Here is a 12,261-nt window from a genome sequence, read left to right as displayed (position 1 = left end):
TGGGAAACTTTTTTCACATTCCCTTTGGTGTTTGAAATTAGCCAGGTGCATTTTGCAGGTGGCTTTCGACCACTTGTGACCAAGTGAAGATGCCTGGGTACCAGGATGGCACCTGACATCTCCACCATCTGTTGTTGTTGTTTAGTCATTTAGTTGTGTTTGACTCTTCGTGACCCCATGGACCACTGCACGCCAGGCACTTCTGTCTTCCACTGCCTCCCACAGTTTGGTCAAACTCATGCTGGTAGCTTCGAGAACACTGTCCAACCATCTCGTCCTCTGTCGCCCCCTTCTCCTTGTGCCCTCCATCTTCCACCATCTAGAGATCCTTGGATCTGAACTGCTTTCATACACTAATACCCCCACCTTGTAGAATTCTATCAGTTCTACTTTATCTGCACGATCAGAAAATGAATTTCTGGAACCAAAATGCTTTTTCTGTGCATAGAATCATAGAATCATAGAATCATAGAGTTGGAAGAGACCACAAGGGCCATCGAGTCCAACCCCCTGCCAAGCAGGAAACACCATCAGAGCACTCCTGACATATGGTTGTCAAGCCTCTGCTTAAAGACCTCCAAAGAAGGAGACTCCACCACACTCCTTGGCAGCAAATTCCACTGTCGAACAGCTCTTACTGTCAGGAAGTTCTTCCTAATGTTTAGGTGGAGCCTGAGCAGGAGCAGTTGCCATTAAGAAAAAGAGGTTGGAACAGGCTAATAATAATAATAATAATAATAATTTATTTATACCCCGCCCATCTGGCTGAGTTTCCCCAGCCACTCTGGGTGGCTTCCAATCAAGTGTTAAAAACAATACAGCATTAAATATTAAAAACTTCCCTAAACAGGGCTGCCTTCAGATGTCTTTTAAAGAGAAGATGGCTGCTTATTTCCTTCACATCTGAAGGGAGGGCGTTCCACAGGGCGGGCACCACTACCGAGAAGGCCCTCTGTCTGGTTCCCTGTAACCTCACTTCTCGCAGTGAGGGAACCGCCAGAAGGCCCTTGGCACTGGACCTCAGTGTCTGGGCTGGATGATGGGGGTGGAGATGCTCCTTCAGGTATACTGGACCAAGGCCGTTTAGGCCTTTAAAGGTCAGGACCAACACTTTGAATTGTGCTCGGAAACGTACTGGGAGCCAGTGCAGCCAATCCACATATAACAATAGATAAGTGGGCTGTCCCTGGATCAAGTGACTATTCTTCCTTTCAGTTCTCAGCATCCTTAACTTAGCTCACAGTTGTTACTGAACTAGCCAGATGCTTAAGAATCAATCAGTCCATCATTTGAAAAATAAAACTTCAGAGCTGTCTTGTTCCAAAATGGCAACTAGATATTCTGTTTTGGCAACTGCAACCATGGTTTAAGGAGCTATTTGGCGCCTAGCTTATACATCTGAGTTTCAAACACCGATTCCCTTCTGAGAGATCTTCTGGGGGCCACGTGCAAGCGGTAGGCAGGGCCAGATGCGAAGGTGGATAGAGCAATTAATGTAACTTCCAACTTTGTACAATAGTCTAAATTCCTACATACACACGTAGTTCTATTCTCCTTTTAGGCAAGCAGGAAGCATTATCAGAGTTCAAAGGCCAGGTAAAAGCACTCAAGGAGGATACCAAGCAGGGCATGTGGGGGTGTGGATGGGGAAGGGACCTGGCTATTGAGGGGCCAGGGGGCCAGAGAGAGGGGCTTGAAGGACCATATTTGGCCCCCAGGTCTGAAGTTGCCCACGCCTTGATCCAAACATTAAGCAATGCATTGTGGGATCCAGCCACAAGAAAGCGGGTGACATATTGGTTAGCATATGCCAGTGAGGTCCATTAGTTATGAGTACTGGATTTCACCCTGAAAGACTCGGGTTCAAATCCCTACCCAACTATGAAGCTGGATGAAAGACGTATTACACTGAATTCTTTGGGGCAGAGATGAGGAGCCTAAAGCCCTGTTGGACTTCAATTCCCATCAGCCCCTGATCAGTCTCTGTTAGCGAACTGTAACTTGCGCTCTGAGCATCCACAGCTAATGCTATTTATTCTTTTCTTTCTTTCCTTCTGAGAGTGCACTTTATCTAAATCCCAAAGTGCAGTGCTAATATCTAGACTATAATTCAGGTTACCCCCTAGCATCACGAAGCTGTTGGTTGTTATTCTACTTTGGGGGCCTATTATATAACAAAACATAGAAGGGCATACGCTTGTGATTGTCTATCAATGGAACTATTTGTGCCTATGTCAAGAGTATACCTGAGCTTCTTTTCTCCCTGCCATCATTTCCATTTATTCTGTTACGCTTTCCCCAGTCTTGAGACAGAACATTTTTCATAGAATCATAGAGTTGGAAGGGTCCCTGATGGTCATCTAGTCCAACCCCCTACCCAGAATTCCCCGGGCCAATTGCAACAAGGTGGAGATCTCTGGATGCCAGAATGATGACTATAATCTCCATAGTGCTGGTGATATACACAATTCATTTTCAGCTTCATAATCTTGTAAATAATAAATAAATGGTGCTTAGACATTCCATTGTGGCAACCGTAACCTAGGTTTAAGGTGCCATTTAGTGCATAGTCTGCGTATCTTGGGTTTCTAACACTGCCTACAATGCAGGAAATCTGTATGCTTCTTATAGCAGCTTTAACCAACCCTGCTTTGAAGTCTCTGAAAGCAACGTGAACTTTTTTTTCTAAAGCTCATGGCTTCCCTGAATCACAATTGTGAAATCTACCAGTAAAGAGCCTTGTGGGTGTATTCCGTTCCACCTTAACAGGTGTGTGGAGTTGTTGTATGTCACATGTCTGTTTACATTCCAGCACAGCTTGCTGGGAACTTCCGTTGTGTGTATAGCTTTTGCTTAAGCTGTTTGCTTGGACATGAAGGGGAGAAGACATGTTTTTCCCGTTGTCCTGATGCTGAATAAAATGCCTGTAAATCCTCTTTACACAGCCTCTATCTGCCCTTCTGTTGCGAAGAGTCTTTTTCTCTGCTGGCTTGTGTGCTCAGCTTCTGAAGGTTTCTGAAGCTCGGAGATCATCCGGCTGCTGGCCGGAGCCAGCTGGGGGCCTGCCAATTGCCCCCATTTCCTTGGATACATCCCAACAGTAGGATCAGACCAAAAGCCCATCTAGTCCAGCATCCTGTTCTCACAGTGGCCAACCAGATGCTTGTGGGAAACCCGTAAGCAAGACCCAAACACAAGAGCCCTCTCCCCTCCTGTGATTTCCAGCAAGAGGCGTATTGTGTCTGAGAGTGGCGGTGTGGCATAACCATTGTAGCTGGTAGCCATTGATTGTTAATATCCTACCTTTCAGAATACAAAGCCTTCCAAGGGAGCTTACAGTTAATATCAGAATACCTTTTTAAATAGCAGTATCATAAGACACTGGGGACGCGGGTGGCGCTGTGGGTAAAACCTCAGCGCCTAGGACTTGCCGATCGTATGGTCGGCGGTTCGAATCCCCGCGGCGGGGTGAGCTCCCATCATTCGGTCCCAGCTCCTGCCCACCTAGCAGTTCGAAAGCACTCTTAAGTGCAAGTAGATAAATAGGTACCGCTTTATAGCGGGAAGGTAAACGGCGTTTCCGTGTGCTGCGCTGGTGCAGGTTCGCCAGAGCAGCTTCGTCACGCTGGCTACATGACCCGGAAGTGTCTCCGGACAGCGCTGGCCCCCGGCCTCTTAAGCGAGATGGGCGCGCAACCCCAGAGTTGGACACGACTGGCCCGTACGGGAAGAGGTACCTTTACCTTTATCGTAAGACACAGGGCATTGGTGATAGGTGTGCCTGTATGGGGGTTATAATGGTTCTCCAGAGTGTTCCACATGTGTCTTGAGCCAAGGTCTGCATTGGTCAAAATCTAGTTCCTTACTTCCTATGCCACAGAGTTCCCTGTTTGCACTGTAAGCCTGACAGACAGAACTCTGAGGTTCAAGGGCGTTCTCTAGGTGGCAGCGCCAGCCTGCATGGGCACTGAAGTCAGCTGACAGCCAAGAGCCAAACCCTGTCCATTAAGTCCAAAACAGCCTCAGAGCATGCTCAGACTGAGTTTGGGATGCTTGAGGAAATGTATGCTTTCTGAACGCTGATATGAACTGACTGGATCCACACCTCCTAGACAAATGTGCAGATCAGAACGTAAGTCATCCGTCGGCTTTTGCACTTCCTAAATGCTCCGGTGAAGATTTTGCCTTCAAAAAAACAATAATGTCAAAATACAATTGATAATGATAATGATAATAATATTTATACCCTGCCCTCCCTGGCCAGAGCCAGGCTCAGGGCAGCTAATACCAATAAAATCACAGTAAAAACAAAATAGGGGGGAAAGAGGGGTGCAGAGAAGAAAAAGAAAAACCAATTTAAAATACAGGTTAAAATGCAATTTAAAATGCAGCCTCATTTTAAAGTAGCTGATAAATCAAGAGCATAAGGGGAGGGAAACATAAGGGTCGGACCGAGTCCAAACCAAAGGCGAGGCGGAACAATGCATTTTAAAATATGTATTTAAATCCAAGTCTTAGTGTAGATTTAAAATGAACAAATTAATGCAGAAAAAGGGGGCAGGAGACTTATGCGTGAACCCATAGAAAAGGGTCACAGACCAGAAATAGACAGATTCCTCCATCCCTAGTCTGAGGACACTGAACAACTTGTCTCTTGTGCAAGGACACTGCCTGACTATGATTTCCTTATCCTAACGCCGGGTGTCAATGTAGCACATTTCAAACGATGCAACGCAGTTTGCCTGCCCTATGTCAAGATGCCTTCCAACAGCCATCCTGTAAGGTAGGTCAGCATCACTGCAAGTTTAGGGGCTGGAGCTGAAGGAATGGGAGCTTGCATGAGCCCACTAAGTCAGTTTAGAAACTGCAGGAGAGCAAAGTGCTGTTGCACCCAGTTCCTGCTTGCAGGTTCCCGATACAGTGGTACCTTGCTTCTCAAACGCCGTGGTACTCAAACAACTTGGAACCCAAACACTGCAAACCCGGAAGTAAGTGTTCCGGTTTGCAAACTTTTTTCGGAAGCCGAACATGCTCTGTTTTGAGTGTTACGCTTCCGATTTGAGTGCCACACTTTCGTTTTGAGTATTGTGCTGAGGTCTGTCTGTTTTTTGCTATTTATTTTGCATTTTTGTTTTTGTGACTGTGTGGAACCCAGTTCAGCTACTGATTGATTGATTGATTGATTGTGTGACTGCAATATATTGTTTATTGCTTTCATTTTATGGATCAATGGTCTCATTAGATAGTAAAATTCATGTTAAATTGCTGTTTTAGGGGTTGTTTTTAAAAGTCTGGAATGGATTAATCCATTTTGCATTACTTTCTATTGGAAAGCTCGCCTTGGTTTTGGAATGGATTTCGGGTACGGATTAAGTTTGAGAACCAAGGTAAGCATCTGATTGGCCACTATGACAACAGGATAATAGACTAGCTGGCCTCATCCAGTAGCTAAAATTTTAAACCACCCCCCCACACACACTTTTGCTCCTTTTGCAGTGCCATTTTTGTGAACAACTAGACATTGCAACCATGACAGTTGTGATGAGACCATGAAAGCGAGGGAATTTCTTTATTCAAAGCCACATTGGTAGTAAGCCTTTTTTCTTTTTTTTAAATCAAGCACGGAAGAAAAAGAAGTAACCACTTAACTCTAAATTAGGCTAATTGCCAAAAACTGTTGCAAATATTCAGCCACTTCATTATACCATGCAGAACATAAGTTTTATTAATCAAACATGCCTAATGAGTTTACACAGCTTAATCATCACCACTACAACGGGGAACAGCTTTTCGATAGAAAGCCGTTGTACCACTGAAAGAAAAGTGTGAAGAGTTAACGTTTCAATCTGGTCCAGGATTCTAAAAGCCTAAGCCAAGGGCAAACAAGATGGCAGTTCTGCAGATGCCCTTCAGCTACAGATTCCACCATCCCTGACCCATCCACAGTGACCTTGCTGGCTGGAGCTAATTCAGTTATGATTTTTTAAATTTTCCATATTTATAGGCTGCCTTTCAGGATTGTCCTTCCAAGGCAGATCTCAATCACGGAATCGTAGAATTGTGGAATTGGAAAAGACCCCAAGAGCCATCTAGTCCAACCCTCTGCAATGTGGCAATCTCAGCTAAAGCATCCATGACAGATGGCCACATTAAAAATAGTTAACAACTGATAACATTACAAATCACAAAAAAATATAAAAGTCTGAGATACTACATAACTCATATAAAAATCATCACAGCAGCAGGAAGAACCAGTAACAAGCTGACTAAAATAATACAAGTGCGAAAACAGAGAGCATAAAGAGCACATTTAAAAACCACCAGGAGAAAAGTACCAACACAAATATTGACACAAAAGCATTTTGGATTTCTTTTTAAGTCTTTAAGTTTAAAAGTCATTACGCAGCCTTATGTATTGACCTAAGGGGGTCTTTCCACAGGATCACCACAAAATAGGCCCTGTCTCTTGTGTCTGCCATTCTAATACAATCTAATACGGACTAGAGTTGATTCAGCAACTTCCAGGCGGCTGTGCTGTCTGTGGATGATGGGAATTGTAGTCCGAAACATCTGGAGGTGTGACAAGTTAGGGAAGGCTGCTATGAGCATTTGCTTTTTCTGATAATATACTCTTTCGCTTTAGAGATAATGCTGGTCAGAAAATCTTTAAAACTGCAAAGAACAAAAGTCTCTTTTGCAAAGCAAAAACAGTCTATGGTGCAGATTAATTCACAAAATCCAGACCACAACGGTGCCATTGTAACAGATATGACATGCACCTGTGAAAGAGGCTTGCAATTAAATTCAGATGAATCCAGAAATCAGTACGTCGAAAAGGGTCTTACCTTTAATCATGTGCAGATATTGTTAGTCTAGAGGATTGCTATCGAACACCACATAGCTTCCTGCTACGGTTCTTCTCAATTAGGAACAAGCAATCGCTCTCCTTCTTCAATTACACTTCAGAGCAGCTAGACTAGAATGCTGGAAGGCAGGAGCAGACTTGCTTACCAAACCATTGGGCAGAACAGAGCCACACATTCTCCTTAATATCTCCAGAACAACAAAGACTCAAATTTTATGCTAAGATACACCTAAGAATTCCATCTACAAAAAATTCGCAATCATTTGGTTTTCACTCGATTTGAAAGAATGAAAAATGATGTGAAATAAACACAGAGGAAATGTGCTTCTAACAAGAAGGACATAAGAGCATCTCCTCTGAATCACACCAGAAGTTCCATCTGGCCCATCATCCTGTTCTCCCAGTTACTAACTAGATGCCTAAGGGAAGCCCTACAGCAGAACTGGAGGTTCAATATTCATAGGGACAAGGCAGCCTCGTCTCAAAACCAAGGCCAAATACAGAGGGCCATTTTCCAAATGGTAACTTTAAATGGGAAGAACTGCCTCTGATCAAGACAGATGTTGGGGGTGGGAAGGACGCAGGCAAGTGTGCACCAGGGGCCTGGAATCTGACTCAGGAGGGGGGTAAGGTAAAAGGTAAAGGACCCCTGGACAGTTAAGTCCAGTCAAAAGCAACTAGGGGGTTGCTGCGCTCATCTCGCTTTCAGGCCAAGGGAGCCAGTATTTGTCCACAGACAGATTTCCGGGTCATGTGGCCAGCATGACTAAACTGCTACTGGTGCAACAGAACACCATGACGGAAACCAGAGCGCACGGAAATGCCATTTACCTTCCGGCTACAGCGGTGCCTCTTTATCTACTTGCACTGGTGTGCCTTCGAACTGCTAGGTTGGCAGAAGCTGGGACAAAGCAACGGGAGCTTGCTGCATTGCGGGGATTCAAACCACCAACCTTCCGCAAGCCCAAGAGGTTCTGACTGTCTTCAGAAGCTGAATTCAGACATGGGACTTGTTGCGTTAGTTTTAGTGGTTCTAATGCCAACACATCTGTCCAGATTCCTAACGTTCCTTTTACTACACTGCAGTGCCTGTTGCGTTTGGCTTTCTGATCAATACAGCGCCATGTTGCACTCAAATTTAAACAGCGGGAAAGAGCTGTATGCTGTGATACTGCCCCAAAATGTCATCACATGAAACTGCAACGCAGTGCTCCTATGGTTTTCTGAGTTAACGGGGCTGCAAATACCGTATTTTTCGCACCATAGGACGCACCGGACAATAGGACGCACTTTGTTTTAGAGGGGGGAGAACAAGAAAAAAAAATTCCCCCTCTCTGCCCAGCGCCCCTTCAGTGAAGCAGCAGGAGGCGCTGCACAGAGAGGGGGAGAACTTTCCCCCTCTTGTTTTCCCGCTCTAAAACAAGGTGCCGTTTAAGGTGCGTTCAGGCGGCTACCTTGGAAGCCTGGAGAGCGAGAGGGGTCGGTGTGCACTGACCCCTCTCGCTCTCCAGGCTTCAGGTTCCTTTCGACCTGCTCTTTGGGGCTGGCGGGGGGAAGCCCACCACCAGCCCCAAAGAGCAGGTCAGGGAGCAGTGGAAAGGCGCAGCGGAGAGGCTCCTGCCATAGCCGCGCGTCACCTCTCCAGCCAGGAGAGGGTCGCAGAGCTATGGCTTCTTTAGCCCCGCACACGCTCTCCCGGCTGGGGAGGTGACGCGCGGCTATAGAGGCTCCTGCCATAGCTGAGCATCAGCTCTCCAGCCGGGAGAGGGTCGCGGGGCTATGGCTTCTTTAGCCCCGCGCGCGCTCTCCCGGCTGCAGAGGTGACGCGGGGCTGTAGAGGCTCCTGCCATAGCCGCGCATCACCTCTCCAGCCGGGAGAGGGTCGCGGGGCTATGGCATCTTCGCTCCATAGGACGCACGCACGTTTCCCCTTCATTTTTGAAGGAGAAAAAGTGCGTCCTATAGAGCGAAAAATACGGTAAATATTTCCTGGAAATCAGTGCTAAACTTCTGCCATGTTCCACTGGATTTCTAGAAGTGGTTTTTTACGTTGTATGAAAGATCACACGAAAGCACAGAAATTAACAAGTGAGGAAATGTCAGGAAAGCAGAATAAAGAGCCGTTAAGCAGCTTTTCTGCTGTGAGAGCCGGTGTTGCAGGGGAGCCTGCAAGAATGAAGCAAAAATTGAGTACAGGACAAATTGCATGAGTGCTCCAAACCTAGTCACTGTCCTCCCTTATAGTGATGAATGAATAGGAAGGGAACACACAACAGACTCTGCCCATGTGGCTCCAGATGTCATGCACCTACAGCACCTACAGGATCACACCACAAGAAATACTCTCAAGGTCCTTTTCCGGATGCATGCAAACAAGTCAGGGTATCATCCTGCAATTTTGGAAGAATGTGTGGCAAAACAATCATCTTCAACCCCAGTGTGAAACCTTCTCCAGAGGTCAAGAAAAGGAGAGTAATTTGTTATTAAGCAATCAGTGTTGGACATCAAAAGATCCTCCTGCTGAGCCTTGCTAATAAAAAAATATACATTAATCACTCTCTACCTCTTCAGAGCAAATGCTCCTCCTACATAGTAGCAAGGGGCTGTCGACCTCCAAGAAGGGTTAATTTGTGAGATAACTATCTCAGCCACCAGAGCAGATAAAAAGCACCTTCTGATTTCATGTCTAATTATGCCCGGGGTACACTATGAGAACACCCAAACCCATAGCATAAAATAATTTATTTATTTTTTACATCTTAAATATATTCTCTTCTGCTCTGCCTCCCTCTCAAAATGTTTTAAATCTAACGACAGCAGCAAAAGGCACTGGATTTTCCTGCACCAACCTCTGTTGTTCCCTCCAGGCTAACTCAAGAGCGCACAGGATTTTGAACTATAAAGGCAGCTCTCGATTTGTCTGGCACAGATTCCCCGTGCAGGAAACCTGAAGGACAAAATATAAAAGAGGATATATATCTACTTGCCTAATAGGTTCGGCGCTGGATACTGGCTCACGTACTAAAAGTCTCTCTAGGTCTCTCTTAGAGCACACGGGATCTGTTCCACTTCCAGCTCATGCAGGGTCTGAGAGAGCCACTGTGTAAGCAGGAAAGCCAGCCAGAGTGATGCAAGTTACTAGGAAAAGCTGCAGATTTCTGCATATATTATGACGAACCCTTTCACCGTCTTATAAGAAGGAAAGGCACAAATGTCTTGCGATCCCATCCATTCACTTGCATGTGAAGATGAATCAGCATATAGGGAGGAGGTTCAAAAAGTCTTGACATGGTGCCTAGAGAACAACTTTCACCTAAATATCAGTAAGACAAAGGAGATGGTGTTGGACTTTTGGAGGAAGAGAGGGGAACTAGCCCCGTTGTATATCAGGGGGTGCTGTGTCGAGAGAGTATCTTCCTTTAAATTCCTGGGAGTCTACCTTAGCGAAGACCTCACTTGGAAAATCAATACAACCCAGGCGGTTAGGAAGGCCCAACAGAGACTCCATTTCCTCAGGGTCTTGCGAAAGAACAATGTCAAACAAAAATTGATGATCTCCTTCTACCGGTCCACAACAGAAAGTGTCCTTTCATTTTATATTACATATTACATATTACAGTGTGGTACGCTGGTTTGACAGCCACAGACAAGGAGTCCCTACAGAGGGTGGTGAATACAGCGCATGTTATCATGGGTTGTCCCCTGAGTTCGCTAGATGACATCGCGGGAGACCGTTGCCTCAAGAGAGCGAGGAAATTTCTTAGGGACAACTCACACCCCAGCCAGCACCTCTTTAATCTCCTACCTTCAGGCAGGAGATACAGAAGTATAGTCAGCCGCACCAACAGGTTAAAGAACAGTTTTTATCCATGGGCTGTTGGGCTGCTGAATGGGGAAAAAAATAGTGGTGCAATTGAATTCCGACAAGCACACAGAGTGCGTACAAGACTGAGTGTATGGGGGGGGGGGGCCTCGTTTAATTTCACTGCACACAGGTGGTGTAGTGACAATAAAGGTTTATTTTTATTATTATTTATTATTATTATTAACATTCAAGTTCACTTTTATGGAAGATGCGGAGCCCTTGTTTTCAGCAAGTACATGCTTTAATTATACATCTATAGCCCACCCTGTGTGATGACCTGGGATTCGGACTCAGAGGCTGAACCAGAGGAATCCCAGCCTGCACAGGAGTCCCCGCCTCCAGAACCAGCTGAGCCTGAGCCTGAAGGGTCCTCACCTGTGCTGGATCCTCACGTGCAGGCATCAGCTGAGTCTGCTCTGGCCCCTGAGGGGATGGAGGACCCACTGCCTACAGGTGCTCCACTCTCAGCCCCGTCAGGGGAGGAGGAGGCTGTCTCTGGGTCCGGTAACCCTCCAGCCTCTCCTGAGGGCCACCCTATGCCTCGGGGCAGATAAAAGCCAGCCAGCCCCAGTCCCAGGTTGTGGGAGCAACATTGTTGGTAGCCTGTTCCTGCCAGCACCCTGTCCTGCTCCTCTGCCAGAATTCCTGACCTCGCCTGACTCCTTACCTTGGACCCATCTTCAGCCTTGACAGACAGCCTACACACCACAACCTCGACCCTGGACTGGACACGGACCTCGCTGCACGGTAACTCCCGGGACCAGCACACCCTGTCCCAATAAAGTTACCCCCAAGCACTATGTGAATCAAGCTGCATTTCCCAGTAGTGACACAGTAGTGAATTCTCCTTCTCATGCTGTTTCGGTACCATGAGAATGGAGAATCATCAACAACAGTGGCAAGAGTATTTTTAGCCCAGAAATGGAAGCAAGAAGAAATTCTGACGAAAGAAGAATGGCAGATAAAATTAATGGACTACGCAGAATTGGATAAAATGACAGGAAGGATTCGAAACCTGCGGGACCAGAGATTCACAGAAGACTGGGAGAAGCATACGAATTATTTGAAGAGCAACTGTAATCAACAAATTATGTTAGTAGGACTACAAGAAGTTTTGTAAGGAGAAATAGATGAAACGTTGCAAAGTTGAAAAAGAAGAGAGATATTAGTTATGAGATTTAAATGTAATAGAGAAAGTAAGAAATGTATACTAAGTGATTAGATTGGAAAATTTTCAGGTGTGATTGATGGAAGTCAAAAAAACTGTATAAGATGTAAAAGTATGTTTAATTACTGTTGTAAATGATACGTTAAAAAACTAATAAAAAATTATATATTAAAAAAAAGAGAGAGTGGAGAATCGATGTATGAAGGGTGGAATTATATGGAAAGATTTACAGAAGTGGCATCCCTCCATACCAGTCTCTGAAGCTCCTTCCAAGTCGTCCTGTCCCTACCATAAGGTTCCTTCCATTCCTGGGTTACTAGATTAAGTGGAAAGAAGCCACGGGGGGGGGGGAGAACTTCCCCT

The 12,261-nt window shown here is 45.7% G+C and overlaps 1 protein-coding gene across 8 annotated transcripts in view; it reads right to left on the bottom strand.

Moving 5' to 3' along the window:
* The window catches only part of PLCH1 (phospholipase C eta 1), a 145,646-nt gene that overhangs the window by 80,767 nt on the left and 52,618 nt on the right, over positions 1–12,261 (bottom strand). Inside the window, exon 1 of one of the 8 annotated variants that reach the window (XM_081007714.1) lies at positions 9,853–9,972. The exons of the other annotated variants lie outside the window; for them this stretch is intronic. The gene's annotated coding sequence lies outside the window, so the exon portion shown is untranslated. Of the gene's footprint in view, positions 1–9,852; positions 9,973–12,261 lie in introns of those variants that run through there. 8 annotated transcript variants of the gene reach the window in all.

This window comes from Podarcis pityusensis, assembly GCF_964106645.2.
Source record: "Podarcis pityusensis genome assembly, chromosome: 5".
Taxonomy (NCBI): Eukaryota; Metazoa; Chordata; class Lepidosauria; order Squamata; family Lacertidae; genus Podarcis; species Podarcis pityusensis.
Note: the sequence above shows the minus strand (reverse complement) of the source record. Positions and strands in the feature narration are given on the sequence as shown.